Source organism: Pyxicephalus adspersus, chromosome 6, assembly GCF_032062135.1.
Source record: "Pyxicephalus adspersus chromosome 6, UCB_Pads_2.0, whole genome shotgun sequence".
NCBI classification, from domain to species: domain Eukaryota; kingdom Metazoa; phylum Chordata; class Amphibia; order Anura; family Pyxicephalidae; genus Pyxicephalus; species Pyxicephalus adspersus.
In genome coordinates this window covers 34,022,516-34,029,033 of record NC_092863.1, presented here as the reverse complement: position 1 = coordinate 34,029,033, position 6,518 = coordinate 34,022,516, and the positions used below count along the sequence as shown (strand labels likewise).

Sequence of the window (6,518 nt, the reverse complement as noted above, 5' to 3'; positions counted from 1 at the left end):
CATATTCAATAAGGAAAGGAAGTGGTATCCATTGCCTATTTGCTCTGGCAGGCACATACAAAGGACTTTGAAAAAGCAGAGTTTTGGTTGCAAAGCCGGTTTTGGTTGCAAATATAACAAGTCTTCAAATCACAGAGCTCTTTTTGCTTCATTCAGTAGAAACATCTCATTGAAGCTTCACTATGTGTAAACTCAATTTTCATATCTTCATGAAAGGGCAGAAGCTATATGCATAGCGCAGTATAACAGTGAGCACATGGCACAATCTGTATTGTTTTAAACATACACAAATTATTTCACAAGGCTGACACCAGGCTAAGGATTTCCATTTTCAAATCACTGGCAGTTTGATTTTATCCAAAAAGGTTTGTAATTTATAGTCATTAGGTTTAAATAAAGTTTCTTAATCTAGTGTTTAAAGCCTTAAACCCTAACACTGTGGGATTCTCTCCACTCCATACTTCCTACCTGAGAAAAAAAGGGACACTTTACATAATTATAAACTACATCCCATTCTTTACTGTACATAAGTTACAAAATGTACAATTCAGTCGGCTGTGTCAAAATGTCTCAAATCCTTTTGCATGAATCAAAATCCACTGTTTCCCCCAACATGGAATTTAGCAAAATTGTTTTTTATTCCACTCAGACTGGTAAGTGCATATTTCATAGCACTGAGGTCCAGGGGGTCATGACACCAAGTATGAGAAAAACTAGACTTTAAGCTATATTGAGATTACAGGAGCAGAACGCCCAATCAGTCAAGAGCTTGGCCTTGAAGTTTAACAGCTTTATGGTACTTGGACCACCAAACTGTTTGTACACATAATCAATGTACAATGGAAATGTATGGATTGCATATCACAACTGCCAAAGCATTGAATTTGAAAAAGACATTTGTTACCATCAAAAAGTTTTGTCTTGTAAAAAGCAAAAAATTAAGGCCAAGTCAACCAGAAGGTTAGTCTTTCACCTGAAATTTAATTTGTCTGGATCTTTAATAACACAGTGTGGCATTCACAAATCTGCAGTACACGAAACATGAGAAAATTCACTTTGCCTATTTGGTATTGTACCACAATTCTGGGTATCAATTATTACAAGCAATGTATATTATTTATATGAGCTATTTTCCTATCATGGAGTAGCAAAAAACATGTTGGCTCTTTCACATAGAACATTTATTTCCAGTAAGGACATTAGTGTGAAATAGGAGTATCCATAAAATTCTAATTTTTATCTAACAGTAAAACTTGCTTCTGAATCATTTCATTGTAAAACTGAATTGTCTTGTCGTTTCTAGGACTGATTTTAGAGATCATGAACTAATACATACATAGGGATGCAGTAAACCTCTGCAAGTAAGAATGCAATGACTTTTAAATATTCCATGAAGTAATGTTTGCTATTTTTGTACAAAATAATTACTGAACAGCTCCTGATGGTCAGTTCCATTTAATGTCTATATTTTATATTTGTCTTGCTCCTGGGGAGATGAATCATACACTAGCTTCTATGTCCTTATTTTTATCCTTCTGCCACGGTAATTACGAAGTGAAATGATGGTGTTTACATAACAGAGAATCTGTGCTAGGAGTGTGAACAAATAACTGGGAGTAATCATGTAAGACTTGGTGGTGGTAGCAGTGGATTAGTCTGTGAACAAGGTATTATGTGGTGGAACCCTAAACCCTTTTGGACAACAGAGAATAGCATGACAGATCAGGAATTATGTGGTCATGCTTACTTTCTGACACAATATTTGCTTTACATTTTATTGGAATGGTTACTACATTTTATACACATTACCATACTGGTGGGGGGGGGGGGGGGGGTTGGCTTGGGTTGGAATCCAGTGAGCATACAACCATACAGAGAACTAGGCATCAAATGTGATGTTGTAGCCAGACTAACATTGTGGGGCTTGGTTTGTTATTGCAGATGGAAGGTCTGCATACACAATATGGTTGACTTGGTATTATGGTAGTCTCAAATTGTGAAATATCTGCTAAGAGTTACCAGATATTTTTCTGGAAGGTGAGCGATGCCACTCACAGCAATGTAAAAGACAGGATTGGGGTAAGTTTTGTGTTTTTGGTGCACCTTAATATAGTGGGTACTTTGGGAAAGGGACCCCAGTATCAAGTTGACCCCTAGTTTATAAAAATGTATATGCATGTACATGTATATATTACACACACACACACACTATATGGTGCAGTGTGGGGAGAAACTATTGGAAAAAATAGGCAAGACACCAGGAGTGTCCATCACCAAGACACTGGCAGAAAGTTATGCATTGTGTAAGCTGCAACATTCTTTTAAGCTTACTACAAAACAAACCACATTAAAAGAACAAAATTGCATGCAAAATAGGAATATTTTACCAGAAATCAAAGCTACAGTCAGACTCTTGACACTTCTTAGAATCTACTATAAAATAAAACTAAGGTAAAGTAAAATCTAATGTACTGAAAGAACATAAGGCAAAAGTATTTGGCTCGCAGATGCTTCTGTGTATTTGAACAGAATCAGGTTTCAGTGCTATTAAAGAGCAATCTGGTTGCTGCTGGTTAATGAACTTTGCACATCAATATCCTTTGCTGTGCTTCACATATGTCTGTATGTTCCTTAGTGCTGTTTTCTATCTGTACAAAGCAGTTCTCTCAAGAACATAAAACACCACTATAAACAGAATATTGTACTTTTGGCAGCATTTACATTTGTAAAGCGCAGCTGATAACTAATATTTTGGATTAAACATGATTACAGTCTTGTTTCAATAAAGTGAACAGCTGTATATTTCTTGCAGAGTATCCAGAATGTGATCACTGTTTACAAGCAGAAATCATAAGAGTGCAGAATTAGCTGAAACACATGGCAGGATAAGCTGCTTATGGGGAGTTGATAGTGGCTGGTTATTATGAATGAATTATAATTGATCAGAGATGCTGAATTATCACAGTCAAAAAGGATATAAAATGCAGAAAACTGTACTAAGTTCCACCAGTTATAGCAAGCTAAAGATCTCCACTATTAATGGTTTGTATCTGAAAAAGCCACACAACTCTATAAAAGAATTATATTTAAAAAAAGAATTTCCTTTACTCTTTAGTCATGGAAGTTAATTCTTTTTCTGTAAATTACTACTTCTACCTGCAGTGCCATGGCTGATCACCTACACTAAAATGGGAGATTTTTCCCTAGCTTTGGTTTGTATGGGAAGCATTAAAATCATGATCACACAATTTACCCTCAGTTCTTTACATGATAATCACACAGGAAGTGGGGCAGACTCCTTGGGATTGGGCTGCTGAGATCCTATAACATCAACCAAGCCCAGCCAATTAAGTCGGCCAAAGATCAGAACCAAGAAAAAAAGGGAAAAGACAACATATTAGGACAGGCAAGTGTGATTTTTTTTTAAATTGCCATAAGGCAAGGGTCATTACCTTCTGCAATAAAAAACCTGTCTGATGGCAAATTTATGGAACTGGGGTTTAGTTCCGCTTTAGGGGAGTACTATCCCATATCTCCTAAGTCTGTTTTTTTTTTCTTTGCTTTAAAATTTAAATGTTACATTGTTTCATATTCAGCTAAAAAAAAAAAACAGCAAGTACAATAGTTACTTGATGCAATGTCATCAAGTCCAAGAGCCATAAAATATGATTTCTGAGCTCCACTCCTGTAATCACTAGAGCAAAAGATTGTAACCCACTGGAGGAAGGCAGCTGCTACAGAACTTTAGCTACGACCCGACAGTCAATTAGAGAGCAGAATGCACATCTAGAGGGATCCTTGATCCTTTTCTTGCACGGCATCAAAGACTACTGATAGGTACAGACTGCAGAGCAGGTGTATTAAAGCAATATTTACATTGGCCATGGTCAGAGGACAGCTCTCAATGCCAAGTTATAAAAATATAGTTATGCTTTACCTCAAATCATTTGAGCTAACTTTTTATTCCATGTATTGGTATAGAGTCTATTGACATGAGCATGTACTTAATGTCGCAGCTCATTGTAAATTTTTTGTTTCAATCCTTTTTATTACTTTTAACGTAGCATTACAAAACACATATAGAAAATGACACATACAAAGAAGATAAAAATAGGGGGGGGGGGGGTGCCCGACTGGCCTATTCCATGTACAATCTCCGAATCTACTGTGTGCCTAGCTAAAACAAGCTCTACAACTCCTGTACCCTCCGTTAAGTTCACGGCCAAAGTAATTTAAATTGGGGCGATTCTTTGAACCAATCCCAAGCGGACCATATCAGCTTGTATTGCTCCATCTTATTCTCATCTTCTGCTACTAGCCTTTCCATATGTTGTATGTTTTCCAATTCTGCCAGCCAATCTCTCATAGTGGGTACCATGGGCTGTTTCCACTTTCTAGGGATAATTGTCCTGGCTGCCGTAAGGAAATGCCTAAACACATCCTTCTTACTTGCCTTTATAGACCCGGGGAGGATGGACAACAATGACATTTGAGGAGTTATTCTCAAGTCAGAGCCAGTCACGCTGTTATAAATATCAGCTATCTGATCCCATAACTTACGAATACCTGGGCACTCCCACCAGATATGTAACATTGTGCCCCAGTGGGCGTGACATCGCCAGCACCTGTCAGAGAGGGAGGAAGACATGCGATGGATATCTGTGGGGCATAAGTACCACCTGGAAATAATTTTATAATTGGTCTCTTGGGCCTTACAAGGATGTGACATTTTATGGGTCAAAATAAAAGCCTTTTCCCACTCTAACGGGGAAATAACTACCCCCAGTTCCTTTTCCCAATATCTCGTGTAGGTGGGATCCTTGTTAGCGTATATTTTAATCAAAATCTCATATATCTGTGATATCACGTGGATTGGCCTATTTGTGGAGCATAATAATGATTCGAATGTCGTGGAGCTTCTTTGTATGGGATATGTGACCAGAAATGCCGAAATAAAGGAGGACAATTGGTTATACAGTAGCCACGCGGTCGGCAGCCTCTGCACCCTGGCGTTCAAAGATGAAAAGGGCGGGATCTTCCCATTCTGGAGTATACTGCATATCTGCCTATTGTCCTGAGCCGTCCAGGATAAAAAATTTTTAGCTTTCATTGCCAGTGCGAATAAGGGATTGTCAAACAGGGGGGTCATGGGTCCTATGTTAGAGGACACATGACCCGTCTTGATAAGGTTGTCCCATTCCTTCAAAAGGTCAGAGGTGACAATTGGTAACGGTTGAAGCAATTGCAACGCAGACCTGTCCACCCATATTATGGAGCAGAGATCGATGGGGGATAACACATTTTCCAATAAAACCCAGCTCTTCCTGTCTCTATCGTGAAACCAATCAACTATCCGGGTCAGCATGGCTGCTCTGTAGTAACATCTAATATCCGGAACTCTCGAACCACCTAGGTTTATAGGCCTAGTAAGATACCGGAGGGCTATTCTCGGACGCTTTGTTTTCCACAAAAACTTTCTACACAATTGCTGCATTTTGCCTACGTAAGCTGACGGTAAGTATATCGGGATGGTTTGGAAAATTTACAGCAATTTGGGTAAAATATCCATTTTAAGAGTATTAATTCTAGCAAACCAAGAAAGAGGTAGTAGATCATATTTTCCTAATTCCGCCTTCAATTTACCCAACAATGGCTCATAATTATAACAGTACAGTTTAGCCGGGTCTGCTGATATAAAGACTCCTAAATATTTAAGTTTCTCGCAACAATGCCTAAAAGAAGTATGGTTTCTAAGGTACTGTACCTGGGTAGGGTGGAGTGAAATATTTAGTATTTCGGATTTATCGAAATTTACTTTGAAATTACTCAATACCCCAAATTTCTCGAATCCCTCTAAAATCGCCGGTATAGAAGTCTGCGGGGACGATATATACATTAGCAGATCATCGGCAAATAGGGACAGCTTATAGTGCTGCTTTCCCATCTGGATCCCTTGCACAAGCGGGTTTGTCCTTAACGCCACCGCAAGGTGTTCCATCACTATAGCATATAATAGGGGGGAGAGTGGACATCCTTGTCTAGTACCGTTAACAATAGGAAATGAAGCCGACAGACCTCCATTAACTCTTACCCGAGCCTTAGGGGCTGAGTATAACGCAGCTATCCTGGCTATCATCAGTGGGCCCAGTCCTATCTGGCGCAGCGCCTGATACATAAATGTCCAATTTACCCTATCAAACGCCTTCTCCGCGTCTACAGATAGCAAACACATAGGGGTCTTGGACACTTTGGCCGCGTGAGTGATCAATAAAGTTTTCAGTGTATTATCCCTTGCCTCCCTTCCGCTAATAAATCCCACTCGATCTGTATGAATCATTTCCGGTAGATACAGGGATCAATCCGTTAGCTATTACCGTATTTTTCGGACCATTAGACGCTCCGGACTATAAGACGCACCAGGTTTTCCGCACGGGAAAACAAGAAAAAAAAAATTCATTTGATTTCCCCTGAGATCCAGCGTGCGGCACTTGTGCCCGCCCATGAAGGCGGCGCCGATC

The 6,518-nt window shown here is 39.2% G+C and overlaps 1 long non-coding RNA gene across 3 annotated transcripts in view; it reads right to left on the bottom strand.

Annotated features, from left to right (window-relative positions):
- The window catches only part of LOC140333491 (uncharacterized), a 127,921-nt gene that overhangs the window by 87,287 nt on the left and 34,116 nt on the right, over positions 1-6,518 (bottom strand). The gene's annotated exons all lie outside the window — the stretch shown is intronic.